The 21884-nt window shown below is 36.2% G+C and overlaps 1 long non-coding RNA gene across 1 annotated transcript in view; it reads left to right on the top strand.

Annotated features, from left to right (window-relative positions):
• The window catches only part of LOC107561471 (uncharacterized), a 43739-nt gene that overhangs the window by 1656 nt on the left and 20199 nt on the right, over nucleotides 1–21884 (top strand). The window contains exon 2 of the long non-coding RNA XR_001605856.1: nucleotides 17597–17750. This is a non-coding gene — a long non-coding RNA (uncharacterized lncRNA). The remainder of the gene's footprint in view (nucleotides 1–17596; nucleotides 17751–21884) is intronic.

The following is a 21884-nucleotide window of genomic DNA, read 5'->3' as shown; positions in this document are numbered from 1 at the left end:
TTAAAAATTCTGACGGGGCTATAGCCCCCCCTAGCCCCAGTGTAGCACTGTCACTGCCCTAACCATAGCCGCCTGCGAGCTTCAGTGTAAATATTGCGTTAAAATCAAACCAATTCGAGCTCGATTTAAACCCGGATGATTGTAACCACTCAAAGTTCATCTGCCTTGGGAAAGCTAGCGTGTCTCCGACATAGTGATAACACTCGCTGCCTTCTCTAGTGCAGCTCGACCAGGTCTCGTCCCATTCGTCGATATTTGCGATATCACAAATCCCGGAAAATATGCGTTGTAGTCCAAACGAGTCGTTCGTTGTAGTTTTTGAAAAGTGATTTCTGTTCAATAAAATATCTCCTTTTGAAGTGCACTTTGAGCTTTGTAACTTTGCAGATCTTTTTTTATCCTCAAACAGCAGCATTACAGACTAACTAAAGTTGAAAAAGTGAAATGGCATAATAGGACCCCTTTAAATGAGCTATGTTCTAAAAAAATCTGAACTTTTTTCCTGTTCTCACTTGAAAATAACACCACTCCAAGTCGGACATCCGACTTGTAAACTCGGGGCAGTTTGATCAACCCTGACCTGAATGAGTCATTTGACATAATTTCCAAAATAGCGGCGACCAACAAACAGAGTGTGCAGCTAGGTTATGAGGAACTTTTATGTTTTTTTGCAGCACAAATTGAATGAACGTGCAATATACAAAAATATACTAAGAATTGTTTATGTATCAATTTATGTCTAGGTTTTCACCTATTTTGAAAGTTTTACCTAGTAGACAGTTAGCTATGTAGTGTTAACATCTGGAACTGCATTGCATTATATTAGATAGTTTATAAGTTTTGAATAATGAATGACAGATTTTGGGAGAGCCTTAATGTTTTTTTAAAGGGGTCATATGATGCGATTTCAAGTTTTCCTTTCTCTTTGGAGTGTTACAAGCTGATTGTGCATAGATAAGATCCCTGAAGTTGCAAAGACTAAAGTCTCAAATCCAAAGAGATATTCTTTATCAAAGTTAAGACTCTGCCACGCCCCCCTAAAACGGCTCGTTCTAACACGCCCCCACATATCTACCTCACTATGTGGAAATATTAGCATAATGCCGCCCAAATGTGCACGCAAAGAAAGAAGGCGTGATTTCAGTAACCGTAGTTAGTGTTGATCAGCCGAATGTGTTTTTTGAACATTAAAGCATGTCAACATATTCTGTTACACCAAATACACAAAATAATGATCTTTAAAAAAGTATCATATGACCCCTTTAATTCACGATTTTGCCATAATTCACAGAAAGTCAAATACTTTTGAGTCATGGCGTCATCTTGTGTTGTGATTGACTGGAATGCACTGAGGTCGGAAGTAGGAAGTCTCTGTTTGGCCCTATCCCAAATGGCACACTTCATGTGCACTTGCGCTCTTGCAAACTTACATTGGCCGCCTCGTGCGCATTTCCGTTAAGTCCATGAGACTGTAGGGTGTCCCATTCATCATTTTAGCTTTCAGAAGGGTGCTCGCACTTCTGCCGAGCCCACACTGAGGCGATAGACCTGCTCTGAGACTTATACACCTGACTGACAAAGCGGAATTATGTCACAAAAATGTGTGGACTCAGAGGAAGACCGCAAGGGTTTAGTGTGCAATTTGGGACAGGGCCTTTGTCGCAAATCCAGCATTACAACTAAAATGTGGCAACCAAACTTTAGTTGTGCTCAAACTGATTTGCTGAAAGGTTAAGTTTCTGCACCTCTAGTGTCACTAAATGAAATCGCAGAGTTAGAACATTTATTATTATTATTATTATTATTATTGAATGGTCCCCTTATCATCCTTTGTTTAGACAAATGGACAGTCCCCCTCCAAACCCATGCTATAAGTTGTACTAATTGGGATGTTCAAATAGTGCAGTGTTTTGGAAGTGCCACAAGATTCAGCTAATGAATGTCTTATATTATATCTTATATCTTTCTTATGCTATTTTAACATGGAAAAAATGCCCACTTTACCTTAAAAAATCTGCTCAGTCCAGCTTCATTCCCTGTTATATTCCAGTTTACCACCAGATGCCAGAAACGTTCAGTAATTCATTTCTCACAATATTATGCACACTCCACCACCTGCATTTTTTTAAAGGGGTCATGACACATTTAAAAAAAATGTTTTTTTTATGTGTTCCTTGAGATTCACTTGTACTGTTAATAAAGGTTTTTACATATGCACAATAAAAGTTATATATTCTTAAAAATGGTTGATTTTCATTCTGAAATGAGGATTGTCATTAAACAGCCACTGTTATGATTCTCTAACTTAAGTATCACCGCCCCATTACACAATAATAAGTATAGTAAGTGTTAATAAATATAAATATAGCAAGTATTTTGAAAACATTATTTATTTAAAACAGACATTTCCAGATAAAGCATTAGCTGCTGACAGATCCACTATAGTTGGTTGCTCCATATTTCAATAAAAGTTTATTTGCTAACTCTCCCTTACACTGTACCTCATTTACAAAACAATCTTCAGTCAAATGCTACGAACAAACATATAGTCCTCTGACGTGATCTGGGACACCATTCAAAAGAAACCATCCACTTGTTCCCAATGCTGGGAACTGACACAAAAGATCTGTTAAAACTTTGTTTTTTTAATTCTTCCATTTGTCTGTTTTTGGGAATAGCCCGAATTCATGGAGTACTTCAGAAATTAAATGGGCACTTGTATACTGTATCCAGTGTAAATGGCATTGGAGTCATGTATTTGCCCGTGCGACATCACAAATCCCACAACATCCAAACAAACCGTTTTTGCAGTTTGGTTGCATGAATGCTTTTTTTTGTACTGAGGAGGATGTTTAAAGGAATAGTTCACTTAAAAATGAAAAATTTGCTGAAAATTTACTCACCCTCCAAGATGTAGATGAGTTTGATTTGGAGACGTTTTGGCATATAATTTGCTTGCACACAGAGGATCCTCTGCAGTGAGTAGTAGAGCATAAGTGATATTGTGGACTTTTAGCCAGTATTTTAGCCAGAAGCAACAGTTTGAAGTTAAAAAACCTTTATGATGGATGGATTTGTTTCATACGAGCACACAGCTTTTTAACTTCACAAAACATTAATTGATGGACTGTAGTCATGTGGATTACTTGTGGATTATTGTATGTTTTTATGAGCGGTTTGGACTCCCATTCTGACGGCACCCATTCACTGCAGAGGATCTATTGGTATGCAAGTAATGTAATTATAATTTTCGATAAAGAGACAAAGTCATCTACGTCTTGACTTGGATGGCCTTGGGATAAGTAACTTGTCAGTAAATTTTTATTTCTGGGTGAACTATTAATGGTACAACCACTGAAACTGAAATGTTGACTCACAATCAGAAAGTTAGTTTGCAAGAACATCTGATAGGTGGACATATTGTCTAATTTTATTCGAAACTCGTGGGAACTTTTTAAAAAAAAATTTTTTGTTGCACTTGGCTAAATGTGTTTTGAGAACTTTTATAGTTTCTCAAGTTTTGCATTGTTTGGTTGATTTCATCATAGTACAGCTTCTCTGGGTTTTTGATTTAGTAGTTAAAATAAAATAAAGAAATAAATTAGCTTGTTGCATTTTTACCCGAACATTTTATTTTTTAAAAAGGATGAAAATCATCTTTTGAAATAATTATTTAACTGAAATGTATGCATAATTCACATTCTATTTTTATTGTAAAAATACCCAAAACAAAACCCCAAACATGCAAAAAATATTTTTTTACGCTTTTATTACTCTAAATTTTGAAGTTTTGTCACCTCTTTTGCCTTTCTGACTGGGATATTATAACAGTAGTCACCCACTGTTCATGTTTTGGGAAACCTTTTTTAATTTTTTTTTATGCATTTCTGGTGGGATCATTTACGTTTCATTTTGGCATCTGCACGAGGGACTTTCTGAGCACTCCCCAGATTGTTTTTCTTTTAACTGACAGGCAGATGTTGTCATGCTTGATGCTTTCTCTCTTAGCCTCTGGTTTGTTTCTGTTTCATATTTAGTCATAATCTTGATTTCACGGTTTCAGTAGCTACAGCATATGTACAAATCTGCAGATAAATATGGTACACTTTCTGAGTGCTTCTCTGGGTTTAAAGCAGCACTATGTAACTTTTTCTGTGTTCAAAATTAGCAAAATGTATATAATGAGCGAGTACATCATGAATTCATCTTCCAAACCACGTTTTTGTCTTATTCCGAATCACTACGGTACACGTATAATAAGTACTTACATTTGGACTATTGTAGCCTGGTCGGGTCGTCACCGCTGCGGAGTAACACATACCTGCGTGAATCGCCATAGACATAAACTTAGAGAAGTAGCTCCAATTGGAATGTTCTTCCGCGGGATGTGTGCAGTTCTGTTTATTAACCGCTAGAGCACCAAAAGTTACATAGTGCTGCTTTAATATCTCTTATTCTTGCTTACAGGTTCAAAAATCTTACAAACTATGACATTTAAGTGATTTTGGCCTATACAAATGGACACGCTAAGCATTAATCTATTTTCTCTTTTTTCTTTTTTCTTTTCACTTCCTGGCTAAAACCGGAAACATTTTAGCACTATTGTAACAAAGTAAAGTGCAAATGGTTCACATTAGGTGTGTAATTGATACTTTATTTGTGTATTTATCATTCCTGTGTAGAAAATTATGGGATATGTAGTCTGTCTCCTCATAAACCAGCTAAATGACTAGTGCGTCTTGCGAACTCTTCTACATCAACAGTATGCAAACTAAATGATTCAGTCAGCATTCACAATTACAACTTATTATGATCAATACCAATTTGCTTCCACTGTAATTCTGTAATCGACACGCCCTCAACACCCTCAAGTTCCCACCGGTAATTATGACTTTATGGTTCATGTGCACTCAAATCGTAAATACAATCATTATGACAATGCAACACAAGCCGTGTTCAGTAGGCACATAGTGACAGTCGCATACTACAACCAAATTCACCCACAAATTATTAATGTAGTGAAAATGCATCGTGCACATAGTGAAACTGAGCAACTAGTTGTTTAAGTTGTCATTTTAAAGCACATCTCAGATGTGTGTCACTCTCTTTTCTGAGTGTTATTAACACCATGCATCTTTCACGGCAATTTGCTTGCAACACCTTAGTAGCTCCCACCAGCCCAGTGTTCTCAGGATAACACATACATTACACTCCATAGGCGTCATTCATGAAACACGAGCAGAATTAATTTGTGCGTAAATCACTCTTAAAGCCGTCCTGATATAAATTGAGATTTAAGAAAATGTTTGTATTTTTAAAATGTTAGCTGGTAAAAAAAAATCTGTTTGGTGCGTAAAACATCTGAATATTTTGTTCTTTTGTGGTCTGCATTTTGATAACACTATATGTGATAAAATAATATTTCAAGAGTTTGTTTGCCTGTATAGCTATATAATCTTTAAGCTATTGAGGTTAAACCTATTTGGCTTGCTGTCTGCTGTTGGGGGTTTGAGGCACCGGGGCATTGGCAGAAATTTATATTTTATTTGGAAGGGATGCATACAATTGATCACAAGTGTTACGGCAAATTTCAGTTTCAATTTAATGCTGTTCTTTTGAATTTTCTATTAATTTCAAGAAGTAATTTGTAGCAAAACTTTTTTTTGTTTGTTTCATGAGTACCAAATCAGCATATTAGAATGATTTCTGAAGGATAATTTGACACAGAAGACTGTAGTAATAGCTGCTGAAAATTCAGCTTTGATAAAAAAAGGTTATTATAAATTGTACGCTTACTGTATTTTTTATCAAATAAATGCAGCTTTCTTGGGCAGTAGTGTATCGATAGAAAATAGAAATATAATAATTAATTCAATGGCAGGTAAGTGTTTCTAAATTAAGTTAGATTGCCTCTGGGTCAATTAGTTATTCAAGACAAATACTCATTCAGTAATAATAAACAATGAAATGAAAGATGTAAATGTATTGCATGGCATAACCTTCAGTTTCTGAAGATTGTAATCATTTTTTTGGGTTGAATTTAATAAGAAAGATTTCTAATGATGCCATTCTTAGCAGGTATTTTTTTTATTGCTCACTATGAAACGTCAGCTCTTGTTCGAAGTAAAATCAGAAAGGCCAGGAAGTTCCTTGCTCTCTCCCACACTAAATTGGATTTTCCCTGCTGAGCCTCACGTTGTAATCACGTTTTTACACGTTAGACTTAATATTTGAATTAAAGCAAAACGCATATTGATGAGTAAATTATTAGCAGTCTTTGCTAAGATGAGCGTTGTGCTACAGTAATTTACTTAAAGTTTGGGATTTGAACAACCCCTATCCACCTTATTTTCCCCGTAAGTGTGGGTGCAACCGTGTGTAAATTGAATGTGTCTGGCTTCTGGTCTCATTGGCTTCCAGCTATTTTTAGCTGTACAAAACAGCTGGATTTGCTGCTTGACATTGCAAACTGGTGTGTCTTGCCATATTATTTTAATGTATTATCTTAATTATGAACACACTGGTTTGTAGTGCAAACAGATTTAACGTTTACTGCACTTTGTTATTCTTCTCGTTATTTCCCTACAGCGGCTAATGAACCGGAAGTCTTGCACATTCACAGAAAACGGCTTACTTCCACATTGAAAAATAAGGTGAATAACCCTATTAATCTTTTGAATGAATCTCGTCCAACACGCACATCCTGAGAAGATGTGAGAAACGCTTCAGGATACCAAAGCATCTGTGCCAGGCCTTTTCTTCGGCCTAGTCCTTTCCATTCATCAAGTGACTCTGACTGAAACTGGTTCTTTCTCATCAACCAACTTCAGCAAGATCTTGGGGCCGTAAGATCGCATCAGGAATCTTTGTTCATACAGACGTGCAAGTATCAAACTTAGTCGATTTAATTGATGCATTAAGTATCAGTTACACCTTTCTACAAGGTGTGTTTGAACTCAGAATCTGACGTATCCCTGAAGGCTTTGATCTGTTGAATATACATGTCCATAAATCCATAAAATCCATTCTTTATGCCTCTTTCTATGCTGAGTTAAACTTTAACCCTTTCCTATACCAACTGTATGTGTGTGTGTGTGTGTGTGTGTATGTGTATGTTAGACCGGCTTAATGTGTTTATGTAGTATGTTAGACTAGTTTAAGTGTTTATGTAGTTAATAAAACCTTACTTGTATCACACTTGACGTGTTCATTGTTTACTCATAACCGGAGTCAATAATCATGCAGATTTACGTTACAAACTTATAGAATTGTACAGTAAGAAGGTTATTTCCTTTAACCAGGAAATTAACGTTCTTAGAATTGACAAGACGGTTGACCCTGAGTGGTCAGCTAAATATCTACAGTGGATCTAAAATATGAATAGTTAATTATAACTAGTTATGGTTAATTATTCATATTTCCCCATGAGCTGATTCGCTACATCAGAAAGGCCAGGAAGTTCCTTGCTCTCTCCCACACTAAATTGGATTTTCCCTGCTGAGCCTCACGTTGTAATCACGTTTTTACACGTTAGACTTAATATTTGAATTAAAGCAAAACGCATATTGATGAGTAAATTATTAGCAGTATTTGCTAAGATGAGCGTTGTGCTACAGTAATTTACTTAAAGTTTGGGATTTGAACAACCCCTATCCACCTTATTTTCCCCATAAGTGTGGGTGCAACCGTGTGTAAATTGAATGTGTCTGGCTTCTGGTCTCATTGGCTTCCAGCTATTTTTAGCTGTACAAAACAGCTGGATTTGCTGCTTGACATTGCAAACTGGTGTGTCTTGCCATATTATTTTAATGTATTATCTTAATTATGAACACACTGGTTTGTAGTGCAAACAGATTTAACGTTTACTGCACTTTGTTATTCTTCTCGTTATTTCCCTACAGCGGCTAATGAACCGGAAGTCTTGCACATTCACAGAAAACGGCTTACTTCCACATTGAAAAATAAGGTGAATAACCCTATTAATCTTTTGAATGAATCTCGTCCAACACGCACATCCTGCTTCAGACATGAATTATTCATCAAATCGTGTGGTTTGTTGAGGTGCTATTACTTTTATAAGCCATCAGACTTATGATTTTCACTCAAAACACAAAAAAATATTTAGGCTTAAATGTAAGATGTATGTATTTTAAGTGCATATTAAATATTCATACATTTGGATATCTATTTAACAAACTAATAAACTTAATATGATTCATATTTGTCATATGCATGCATGTTTCAAGGAATTGAAACAGGAATTTTAACTGCATTTTAAAGCAACTCTGTTTTTTATTTTATTTAAATTATTTTTTGTGTGACTTTGGAGACCACACAGACAGTTAATCAAATCGTGTGGTTTGTTGAGGTGCTATTACTTTTATAAGCCATCAGACTTATGATTTTCACTCAAAACACAAAAAAATATTTAGGCTTAAATGTAAGATGTATGTATTTTAAGTGCATATTAAATATTCATACATTTGGATATCTATTTAACAAACTAATAAACTTAATATGATTCATATTTGTCATATGCATGCATGTTTCAAGGAATTGAAACAGGAATTTTAACTGCATTTTAAAGCAACTCTGTTTTTTATTTTATTTAAATTATTTTTTGTGTGACTTTGGAGACCAAACAGACAGTTAAAGAGATAGTTCACCCAAAAATGAAAGTTTGATGTTTATCTGCTTCCCCCCCAGGGCATCCAAGATATAGGTGACTTTGTTTTCTTCAGTAGAACACAAACGAAGGTTTTTAACTCAAACCGTTGCAGTCTGTCAGTCTTATAATGGAAGTGGATGGGAATCACGGCTTTGAGAGTAAAAAAAAAAACATACACAAACAAAACCAAATTAAACCCTACGGCTCGTGACGATACATTGACGTGTAAAGACACGAAACGATCGGCCTGTGCAAGAAACTGAACAGTATTTATATAGTTTTTTACCTTTGATGCACTGCAGTGTCTGAACTGTCCTGAGCACGTCCTCGACAGCCGGCGCGTGACGTGCCTTCTTCTTCTTCTTGCTTTACGGCGGACTTATAAGTGCATTACCGCCACCTATCTCTCCAATGGGCCATTGACACTCTATCTACAACAGGGCTGTCCAAACTCGTCCTGCAGAGTTTAGCTCCAACCAGTGAAGTGAAGTGAAGTAACGTGTGGCCAAGTATGGTGTCCTATACTCAGAATTTGTGCTCTGCATTTAACCCATCCAAATGTGCGCTCACACAGCAGTGAACACACACCCGGAGCAGTGGGCAGCCAATGCTGCGGCGCGCGGGGAGCATTTGGGGGTTCAGTGTCTTGCTCAAGGGTCTCACCTCAGTCGTGGTATTGAAGGTGCAAACATGCGCTTGTTCCTACTGTGAAGCAGTCCGCCCTTTTAGCGGAATTTCATACCTACTTCCTTAATGTGGGAAGCGTGGGAAAGAAACAGAAGCTGTTCATTTTATTTTGAAGTCAGTGTTCCATCAAAATGATTTTTAAACTGATATTTCAAGTTTTGTTTAGATTGTTTTTTTTTGATACCTAGCATTAAAGTGGAAAGTTTTGCAGATAAGCAACGCTTAAATTTTCTTCAGAAAGTTTAAAAATCTGGTTTGTCATTGTTAATTTCCCCTAGAAATGTCCCCTATTACACAGAAATTGCTATGTAATGGTGACCTAAATCAAAAAGTGCTGTAGTCTAATCTCTGAAGTCATCCCCTCCTCCTCCACACTTCCTGCTGATGATACGGCGTCATTCATCATTTTCAGGTACTACCAAGTTGCAGTAAGAGCTCTTCTTTATGCTCTTAGATGGGCTGGAGGAGTTTGCCACGTAATCACTTGAAACAATTGCAGTTCTAGTGAATGTAAGAGGCCGTCATTCAACAACATTCAATTACACCTCTTAATAGGAAGCCGTCACCTCCCGTGTCTGACCTTTTGCCCTTCCAAGAACAGATTTGCACCCTTAGGCCATGCTCCACTGTTAGCGTCATCCGCTGTCTTGCTGAGAGGAGGAATTAGACCACAGAAAGCACTCAACTGTAGCGCTTAGAGAGAGTGAGTGCTGACTTCCACCTTCTTGTGGTCTATTTCTTTTTTCTTTTTGCCCCCCGCTGTGGCCTCCCTCCTTTCAAAATAGCAGGTTTACAACTAGAAAGAAACATCGTATGTTGTTTCTCGTTTTCTTTGTTACTCAACACTTGTGCACTGAAATGACCTGACTGTTAAATCAGTGGGCCTTCAAATATGTTATAAGGTTGTAGCAGTCACAGAATTTCACTAGTCTGATACCAGTGCTAGATTGTTGATGCTAAATTCAATACCAAAAGTACAATTTATACTTCTGCGTCCCAATTTTCTCATTACACCTCTTAATAGGAAGCCGTCACCTCCCGTGTCTGACCTTTTGCCCTTCCAAGAACAGATTTGCACCCTTAGGCCATGCTCCACTGTTAGCGTCATCCGCTGTCTTGCTGAGAGGAGGAATCAGACCACAGAAAGCACTCAACTGTAGCGCTTAGAGAGAGTGAGTGCTGACTTCCACCTTCTTGTGGTCTTTTTCTTTTTTCTTTTTGCCCCCCGCTGTGGCCTCCCTCCTTTCAAAATAGCAGGTTTACAACTGGAAAGAAACATCGTATGTTGTTTCTCGTTTTCTTTGTTACTCAACACTTGTGCACTGAAATGACCTGACTGTTAAATCAGTGGGCCTTCAAATATGTTATAAGGTTGTAGCAGTCACAGAATTTCACTAGTCTGATACCAGTGCTAGATTGTTGATGCTAAATTCAATACCAAAAGTACAATTTATACTTCTGCGTCGAACCTACGCCATAGCCTATGCATAGACGCACACCCTACGCCGTAGCCTGACGTGCACCTCTCCAAAAATCTAACAGAGCCTCAATTCTACGCGGACCGCAAGCGCTGTGATTGGTCTGCTAGAACCCCTCCCTCCGTATGCACTTGAGTTTTGTGTGTGTTTATGTGCACTTTTAATATATTTTAATGTTACACCTTCTTATATAAAATAAAACAAAGCAAAGAACAAGTGTCTTATCATTTATTATACTGCGTAGCATTATACATCAGTAGTTGTCCACGACAAACAATTTTGATCTGCCGTGGTCCAAGTCCTTGTGGAGATTGAAAGCATGCCATCTTCTCCTGTTCTGTTGTGTAGTTTTAAATAATGATTTAATGATTTGATATTTATTTGCCACCGTCACGGCTATAATGCTTCTCCGACGAGCCGCTTCTTCTTCGGCTTTTGCCGTGGTACTGCGGGTTACACCAGCAACAGGCCCATGGACACTGCAGACCATGTGTACTGCACATTGACGCGGACAACGACGCAGAAGTATAAATGAAAACTGACACATAGCCTACGGCGTAGGTCCGACGCAGAAGTATAAATCAGCCTTAAGTGAGTAAAATTTTTTATCTAATTAATTACATGATGTTTCAATTTGGGCTAAGAAATTACCCCCCTCCCCCCCAAAATAATTAAAAGTAATTATTGTGTTAAATGAGAGAAAGCATTGAATATACATTGAATATTGCTTTAGAAATAAATATTTTGGTTCAACATTATTACACAAATGTTTAAAGCTATGTGGCCGTAACATTGGTTTCAGGAGCTGCATTTGAAGTGGCATTTAGGTATACAGTATGTACACGGACTGTTCAGAGGTGGCATGAATGCAAATACTATTGCATAAATGCTGTGATATTAATTGGTTTAAAAAAAACTGAATATTGAAATATGAAATATTTATTTGTAAATACATAAAATAATACTCAAAAAAAGAAAAAAAAGAAAATAGAAACGTATTAAAAGTATCCTATGCTTATGAAGGCTGCACTTATTTGATCAAAAATACAGAAAAAAAACGAAAATTGTGAAATATTACAATTTAAAATAGTGTTCTTTTTTTAATGTACTTTAAAATATAATTTATTGCTGTGATCGAAGCTGAATTTTCAGCATCATTACTCCAGTCTTCAGTGTCACATGATCCTTCAGAAATCATTCTAATATGCTGATTTATTATCAATGTTAGAAACCGTTTTTGCTGCTTAATATTTATTTTTGAGCATGTGATACTTTTTTTCTGGATTCTTTGATGAATAAAAAGTTCAAAAGAACAGCATTCTTTACTGTCAGTTTTTATCAATTTAACAAATCTTTGCTGAATAAAAGTATTGATTTCTTTCAAAAACAGAAAGAAAAATAAGTATCACAGGCTCAAAAAAAAAAAAGTAGCAGTTTCTAACATCGATAATAAATCAGCATATTAGAATGATTTCTGAAGGATCATGTGACACTGAAGACTGGAGTAATGATGCTGCTGAAAATTCAGTTTGCATCAAAGAAATTAATTATATTTTAAAGTATATTAAAATATAATAATTTTATTTTAAATTGCAATAATGTCACAATTTTATAGTTTTTTTTCTGTATTTTTGATCAAATAAATGCAGCCTTGATGAGCAGAAGAAACTTCTTACTGATCCCAAACTTTTGAATGGCAAAAAATGTGAATTGAATTGAAAAAAGCTATATGTCTAGCATTCATGGAACTACTGTATACTGAAAGCGAGCAAAGAACATGTACATTATCATATTGTCACTGACTTCAGTGTAGCACGAGTTTAAGCACTCTCAAACTTCGGGTATAATCAATAAAGCTGCCTACACTGTGAAATTAACATCTTATTTGCATTATATGCACATCTGCACACTTTCTGAGAATTCAGTCAGCGAATGGGTGCATCTGAACAGAACACTAATCTGAACGCCTCTGAGCCCTATTGCGCATTACTGTAATATTAAAGGTTACAATTAACAACTGAGTCTGAACTATTAAATTCAATTGCTATTTATTTTTTATATAATTGATATAATGATAATTATAATAATATATAATTTATATAATTATAATAATAATTAACACTCATTTTAAAAAATTGAGGGCAAAAATGTAAATTGCACACAAAGCAGATTTACATTAACTTATAAAGATTTTTTTTAAATGGGTTATCTTTAATTGTAAAATTATGTTTCTACTCTAATTTGTTGTTGAAATATAATTGCACACAGTGACTTTCATAACTTGTATTCAGCAAAGATGCATTAATTTCTTTATAAGTGACAGTAAAGACAATGATATAAAGGTTACAGAAGATGCTATAATAATTATTATAAGACTTTTCCCCCCCCGAATTGTTAGTTATATATAAAAAGCTTGAAGGTTTTGAAGTTTAATATAATGAACATTTAACAAGTAAATAAATTAGTTAATTTTAAAGTAATTACATTTATTAAAAAAGAGAAACATTAGAATAAAGATACAGGGTGCATGTTTAGAAATTTGTATTAATAAAATAATACTTTTTTATTATTTTAAATCAATGACTTTCAAAATCCCTTACTCAAGTTATAAATTATTATAATTTTTTTTAAATTTCAGTGGTGATTGCTTGTGAAAAAACTGTCCACCATGATACTTGAGTGCTGATGGTGTTTGTCAGAGTAGCTGTGCAGTTGCTAAGGTGTTCTGAGTGGTTGTTAGCGCATTGTAGTTACTATGGTGTCTTGGGTGGTTGTTTCCTGGCCCAAGTCAAAGAGCACAGCCCCAAGTTTCTATGATTCCTGAGCCTAGATATGGCTCTGGTTCCACCTTCACTTCATAAAGTCTATAGGATTTTCTATCCCTGTCAACGTCTGCCAGGCAAGAACTGGAAGTCTGACTGTAGAAAAAAAAAAACTCCTGAATTTGAGGTTAAAAATGTTGCATGATGGCTTCAATATACCATACTTTAGTGTTGACTTGGAAGGAAAGTACCAAACATGTGCACAAGGTCCGACTGAATTAAACCCCACTGACAGGCGCAGGTGCTGCATTTGCCCGTCTTCCTAAAGCCTGTGTCTGCTGAAAAGCGGTTTGTTAAGTCTCAGCAGGATTCGTCTTATTGAGCATCACCCCCATAACCTGACTTTGTGTGTGGGTTTAAGTAGGGGACTAGCTAATGGATTAGGCTGATCACTGCGGCCGGCGAGAACGCATGCGCTAGATACTAATGAGCTTCAAGGACACGTGCCATTTCCTCCTTATTACCTTCTGCTTGTGACTCATTGCGAGGCTGATACATAGGAGAGAGAGCGTGCTCACACTGGGCCGTACTTCATACTAGGAGTTGATTAGTTAATTTGAATTCGTTTCAGAGTGCGTGCGTGTGGACGTGGCAGGAAACAAATGGCACATTTTCATTCCTCTGCTGCGTGGCACCCAGACAGGTCAAACAGTCCCAGAGTACAATGAATGGAGCTTAAAATAGTTTATGCTTTCTCTTACACACAATTCTAAAATAAGAAAGAAGTGGAGATCGCTGCCTCTTGTGTTTGATGTCCCACTCTATGCTCGAAACTAGGGATCGACCGATACGTGTTTGTCAAGGCCGATACCGATACCGATTATTACAGATCAAGTAGACCGATAACCGATATTTTGAACCAATATATATGTCTGGTGTAAAAATGAAAATTAATGTCAAAATTAAGAATAACAAGGGCTCTGACAAAAACTGCCTTCCCTGGTGTAGGTTGAGTGTACCACAGTAAACTCTTTATTTTTGGCAAACAAAGGGTTTACTATTAACATTAAAACATGGAAGAAATAGTGTATTGTGTGATTATTCTTTTAAACAAAAGTTGTAAAAATTGTTGTAGTAGTCAGCGGTTAAAGCAAAAAAAAAAAAAAAACATTTGACTGAAAACGTCACACCCAGTTTAAGAGCAGTGTTTTTCTTGTAATCAGGAGCGCTTGTCCTCCTAATTAAAAAAATGAAGGAGCACTTTCTGAACAATTATCAAAAATTCTGATAAAAAATTTGCCTTCCTAATACGAGGTGACATGTGACTCCTTTAAGTGACTTACAGGGGTATTTTCTTTTTACCTTTGCAATGGCATCCTTTTCATCTGTCAAATTCAAAATTTATGTTTATAAGCTTTTTAAAATTTCTATTAAAACCAAAATAAGAAGTAGAATAAGACAAATAAGTTACCACTCATATGAAATTAGTATTAATAAAAAATGTATTTGTACTACAGAAGGTGCACAGAAGAACACAAAAGTGGCTTGTAGGTAGGTTTTCAGACGTTTAATGAGGCTCAGAGGTAATTAAATTCATAAATTCATGTGGAGATTGTTTTAAATAAAATTTTAAATACAGAAATATTAAATGATTTAAATAACTGAAATTATACCTAAAAATGAAACGAATCACACCAGCAGGTGGCGGCAAGTCACTGATTTTATCACTGAATCATTCATACACCACGCTGTGTTTGCTTTTAGAGATGCGCAGCGGCTGAGCTGTTACTATATTTGGAACTATTTTCGTTGATGAAACCGAGCAAAATTAGGCAGTAACCTACTTGTTTATTGAACGACAGAAGCTGAAATCAGCGCGAGCGTCGCACACTTTGTATGTGTAGAAAACAAAACCGCGCATCTGTGCCATTTACATACACAGAGACACACAGAACATGCTGGATTCATATTTAAATAGTATTTTTGTGGCTGAAAATTTACAGATACTAGTCCATATTGCGACTCTATTTAAGTGTACTGACCTACTTTTGATTACTTCATACATGCTTTGACAAATTCCGTGACGTTCCGCGTCATACAGTAAATTCCATTTATATGACTGGATTCTGCGATTCCGTCCATGTTTTCTGCATCGCGGAAATAATTGTATTGAGGTGTTTTGCAACTTCAGTGTAACGTTAGTGGATTGTGATTTATTGCAACTTAAGCAACGTCTGCTGCTTCCTTACCTTTGAGAGACAACTGATGCGTGATCACTGAAGCAGCTCCAGTTAGCAAGCGCTTTCGGAGTGAGAGTGAATTCCGCTTTGATTGGTCGGACTCGTGACTCCCAACAAATCAGATGGGCAGTGGGCGGAGATTGCTTTAGGCCACAGAGTGATGACTTCTGACAGGCTGCATCAGAGCCAAATAGCGCATTTCAAAATTAAGTTATTTTATCGGCGAATCGGTTTTGAAAATTACCGATAATCATAAAAATGCTTAATATCGGCGCCGATAATCGGTCGACCCCTACTCGAAACCACGACTGACCCTGAGAAGACAATAGTTTTCTGAACGGCCTAACTATTATAGCCTATATTAAGTACCAGGGCACAAATTAGTCATTGGAAATACTTTGTGTTTTTATTGTTCTTCCCCTGTAAAGTTATGCATGTGTAAATTCAGCAGTGTAATTAAGTCAAGCCTAAAGGATGTCCATGACACTGTGGGTGTAAGGTTAAAAATGACCTCATGAGCAATGGAATGAGATAATGCTAATGCGATGCTCAGGTTTGGAAACAACAATTAAATGGTTCTCCACAAACTTTATATAGCACTTTTTTATTTCACTTTTTTGCAGGGTTATTTATAGGGAACATACACTGCTGTTCAAACGTTTGAGGTCAGTAAGATATTGGTTTTGAAGAAAAAGGATTTCTTAACCAACTCCTTAGGATTGTTAAAAATATTGCTATTGATAAAAAGTGAGAAGTGTATTTCAAATAAATGCTATACTTTTGAACTTTCTATTCATCCAAGTCCATAAAAACCTGTAGCATGTTTTCCACAAAAATATTATGCAGCACAACTGTTTTCAACATAATAATCAGCATATTAAAATGATTCCTGGAGAATAATGTGACACTGAAGTAATGATACATTGCCGTTATCTAGTTAAATCTTGTACTTAAATTGTGAGGAGGTAAATATTTCACAGTTTGAAATATACATGCTTGCATGCAGCCATTGTGGCGATTTTGAGCGAGTGGTTGTTAGGGCTGTCGAAATGAATCGTTTCAACGATGCATCGCGATGCAGACGAGGACGATTCGGTATCAGTTCAGTAATAGACCATAACCGGTTATAACGTACTGACGCTTTTCTGATGTCATTTGTCGTGGTAGCATACATTAGGCACGTTGGGCTTGAAGCGTCGCTGCGTAGAATGATCAGTGTATGGCATCAAGTACCGCGAGAGCGATAAGAGAGCAGACAGTTCCTTATGCTTTCGAATCTCTCTCACGGTTTGTCATACACTGATCATTCTAGGCAGCGCTGCTTCAAATCGAACTCGCGTAATGGTGGAGGGAGGCGAGACGCGAGTAATTAAAAATGCTCCAACTACTTTAAAAGCCGACATCTGGGCAAATTTCGGCTTTTATGAACAACCTGGTAAGCACGACTTGGAGAAGACGCACGCTGTGAGTAAATCATGTCACGCACAATTAAATATGCAGGGGTTAATAGCCTACCACTAACTTGAAAAACCAGGTCAGGTATAGTTCATATATCTGACTGCTTGTATTTATTGACAAAACTGTATACACTTGAAGTCAAATTGAAAATTGAGGATGCAGTGCATCGTCGATGCATCGTGATATCGAATTGATGACATGATAATCGTGAACGAACCGAACCGTGAGACCAGTGTAGGTTCACACCCCTAGTGGTTGTTAATGGTGAAATTGAATTATTGACTGAATTCTTTGTGGTTTCAGGAGCAAGCAGTGCCTCCCCTGTAGTGTGGATGAGGGAGTCATGGATGACCACACCTCCCCACTGGAGTCCGACCAGTTGCTCAGCCAAGACATCCCAATGCTCACCTCCCCGCTGCACCCGCCCAACATCGTCAACGGAGAGGGACCACAACAGGTAGGATAAATCAGCATCGCTTCTTCATGCTCACTTGTGTGTTCTCTGTCAAGTCTATAAGCTATGTTCTGCAGAAAAAGCTATTTTCTACCTAGTAGACTGCTGAAGTTCTGCTGAAATAATTTCTCATGGCAAACTCACTTATGTGGTTCTGTTGAACCCAGGAGAGCAAGCTGAGCCAGGTCTGTCTGTTGATAATAATGATCGTCATCATATTATGAGAAAGAGTGGGCAATATAGTTAATGTTGATGTATATCAATATTAATATATTTTAGATTTTGTACTAAAACATTTTAAATCATGCAAAATGGCATGCTGGTGTTTTGTGCCCTGATAATTTGGAGTTGTGACACTTACACTACTCACTTTCTCGAAAATAACTTATGTAGTCTATTTGCCACATTTTCTGCTGAGGTCAGACACTTTCTCTAGGGATGCTCAGTAGGGATGTAACGATTACCGATAAATCGTGCTAAAATACCCCACGGTTAGTATTACCGTTTCGTATTTTAATTATCACTATAACTGTATTCGATTACCGCGATTTGAACAACTCAGAATAAATAAATACTGTACTGCACAGGGCTCCAGTGTGTGACCAAATGGGCACATTTTGCGATAATTTTTTCTGTCGGTGCGACTAAATTTTGTGCGCGGTCACACTGGTGCAACCTCCGCATTGTTTAACTCATAAGCGCTGCATTTCTGTTGCATATGAGAAACATGAAATGGCAAACAAATCTGAAAGCATAATGAAACCTCGCGACTCGTTTGAGCGGCGCAGCGCTTCGAGTGTAGAGCCTGGTTTATATTCGCCGCGTCAGCAGGACGAGCTGCGTGCAGCAAAAATTACGCGAATATTGAGGAAACGATGGATGGGTTTCATGCTAAAGTAAAGTAAAAGACCACTTCTTAAACCAAAGGTGAACATGTTGGTATTCTTTGAAAAAAAACATGCAAGCACTGTCACCGACAGCAAGTTAAGTTCTACTTTTCTTTTTGTTTTCATTTTGAAAAGCTTGTTACCTTTGCTGTTTACCTCACGTTATGCTATGGAGGCTTTCTTTTATTTATTTATTTATTTGATTCCTCAGTGTTTGCTAAACCTTCTGTAATTTATTAGTCGGTATATAATATAGCATGTGGTGTATGCCATGCCTCGTCTTATTCGTTTTTGTTAATAAACGTTTTGTAAGCTAGTTTGTCATTGTATCTTACTGTTTTATTGTTGTTATTCTTTTTAATTAAGAATAACAATGAATCCATCTTTTGTTTTAGTCTTAAATAGTGAAAGGTGTGTAGATGTATGTAAGCAAATCAGACAATTACTGTATCTTTGCTTGTAAAATGTGACACCAAGATTGCGAATTCGAAAGTGAATTTGGCTTATAACATAGCAAAAATTTCAATCCTAATTAATACTGATGAAAAAGAAGGGGTTGAATGTTAACCACTTTCATTTTCACATAGCTATAAACTATGATAAGTTCATCAGCATGCATTGATTAATCCCAAAAAATTAAAATATTGCAAACAAATCATGTGCTCCTGTGACCAACTGAGAAAGTTAGTCGCAAAAGAGCGACCAGTAGGAAGAATGAGTCTGGAGCCCTGAAGCATAAAACACCGTTTTAAGTAAAAGTAAAAGAGTGGTTTAGTTTTGTGTGAAAACATGGAGGAAAATCTGGGAGGTTTTAAAGAGTGCTAAGGGAATTATACAAATGAATATATGGATGAATTAATTTATATGAATGTACCTCTGAAGATTCTGACTGTCTTCAGAAAAGATTTGATGGCATTTTGTTTTTGTCTTCGCTCCATGTAATACCTAATAAAGTAGTGTTTTAAGCGCAATGCTGTTTTGTCCTCGGAGGTTACGGGAAACGGCTCTAATTCTACTGTTCCAAAAGCGCCACCTAGTGTCAGGGAGTGGATTTACAGAGAGTTACATTTACATTCAGCCTGTTTTTGTCTGGGCCAAAAAATGGACCGAATTTGCATGTAAATTTTGACTGGTTGATGAAAAACAAGCTTATGTGGATTCTACACATTTAAACAATAAGGTATCTAGTATTACTTATAGAGCAGATAAAATACATATAATCACTTATTAATCAATTATCATTTTGACTTAACACTTTTATTTATTTAAAACCTGAAATGTGAGGTTTACCATTTCTGAAACTTTTTCAAAGCTTTATTTTAACATTTACATTAGATATTTGAACATGCTATTAGGTAAACTGTTGTCAGTCATGTTGTAATTTAAAATCCATGATAAAATTAAGCAAAAAATACATGAGCCTCTTTTAGGGATGCAGCGATTAACCGAATTTTATACATTAGTAATGTTGGGAAGTGAATAAATGCATAATAATCGTCATAATCGTAAAACCGTGATTATTCCTCAGACAATAATCGTACCAACAAAATCTATAATCGTTGCATCCCTAGCCTCTTTTAAGACTTCAGAATTACTTTTGTGGTAGATTCAGCTTCGATAGTCAAGAAACTAAGTAATTATTCAAATAAATTTCATCCTAATTAAATGCAGCATGGAGGACTATTGGCAAAAACAGATTCAGCAGTTTAGAAAGAAGTGTGAGAGGCATTTTTGATGTCCACAGCATTACAGTATCCATTGGATGGGAGTAATATAGTAATAAAGCAGATTACAAGATGAAGAATTATTCAAACAGATTTATTAAACAACTCCCGACCAAACAGCATAGCACCGGTTTAATACACACTTGCTTTTTCTACACACTTTTTAAGTCTCCTGGCGTTAGCTTCTGCTGTTACCTAATATTACATGTGTTCCTCTCATTATCTCCTAATGTTACATAAATTGTCAACTAATCAGTAATATTACCAGCACCAAACAAAATAAAAAGGGAAGGAATATAATTTGAATAAAAATATTTAAATATACAGTGTTTAGTTTTTATGATCAATTCATACAATTATAAGCATGTTACTACAACTACTACTACTACTAATACAAATGGCAAAAGAATAAATACCTGAAACTGACACCTGGGTTTCCCAAATGGTCAGGGAACTGCAGAGGATTTGTGAGTTGATGAAAAGCTAATTAAATCCTAAAAATTTAAATAAATAAATATGGTGGCAAAATTGATTTAAGTAAAATGGAATTAGTCTGAATTTAGTCTAAATTGTTTTTCGATTAATTGCTCAGCCCTATGATGCGCTGTGTTTCACGGTGAATAGGGATGTAACAATTCCCTCAACTCATGATTCATTTCAGTAAATTTGATTAGGCTATTGCTGCACGTTTCTTTGTGAAATTGAAATATAACAAAACTAAATTTGATTTTTAAAACAAACCCCAAATCAAACAAGTAAGTTACACAAATAAAAGAAATGTCTTAATATGAACAAACTATGGCTTTGTCTGTGCTCTTTCCACTTAAAATTAGAGGCAACCACTGGATTTTGATCATGATCCAAACAAAGATGCAGCATACATGCAGCATGAGTAGTTTTTAATCTAAATTAGAGTATAATTTTGAAATTTGAAGCAAAAACAGAATGGTCTGACTTTAGTTTTGTGAAAATATACTTCATAAAACATATCTGAACGAAACAGCAGATGAGCTGAATGAGATGCAGATTCACTCTTTGACAGCAGGTGGCGCTGATGAACAGCAATGATACAGTGTTTACTGTAAACAAAGCAGAGCTGCGTAGGGATGGGCGATACCTAGGGCTGGACGATATGGCCAAAATTTATATCACAATATATTTCTTAATTTTGGTCGATACGATATAATTCCGATATCGATATGAACACTATTAAAAAAGCCTCATAAAAACAGCCAAGAACGGCCACAACAGATGTCTGTACCTACAAACTTATGAAAAATTTATTGAAACCTACGAAAGAAATGAACGAAACCTATGAAACCTACTCCTATAAAACTATATAATATTTTAGGAAAAAAATGTCGCAAATAAATAAATGTTCACCTTTTATTGGTATTTAGAAATGTGAAATCACTGTCAAATAGATCTCAGACTCTCCTTATTAATATTAATATTTCTTACTTCAAACTATAGGCTAACATACCTGTCAAAAGTTTTTGAACAGTAAGATTTTTTTATGTTTTTTT

This window comes from Sinocyclocheilus grahami, unplaced genomic scaffold (genome assembly GCF_001515645.1).
Source record: "Sinocyclocheilus grahami isolate Dianchi unplaced genomic scaffold, SAMN03320097.WGS_v1.1 scaffold774.1, whole genome shotgun sequence".
NCBI classification, from domain to species: Eukaryota; Metazoa; Chordata; class Actinopteri; order Cypriniformes; family Cyprinidae; genus Sinocyclocheilus; species Sinocyclocheilus grahami.
This window is presented reverse-complemented; position numbering and strand designations above follow the sequence as displayed.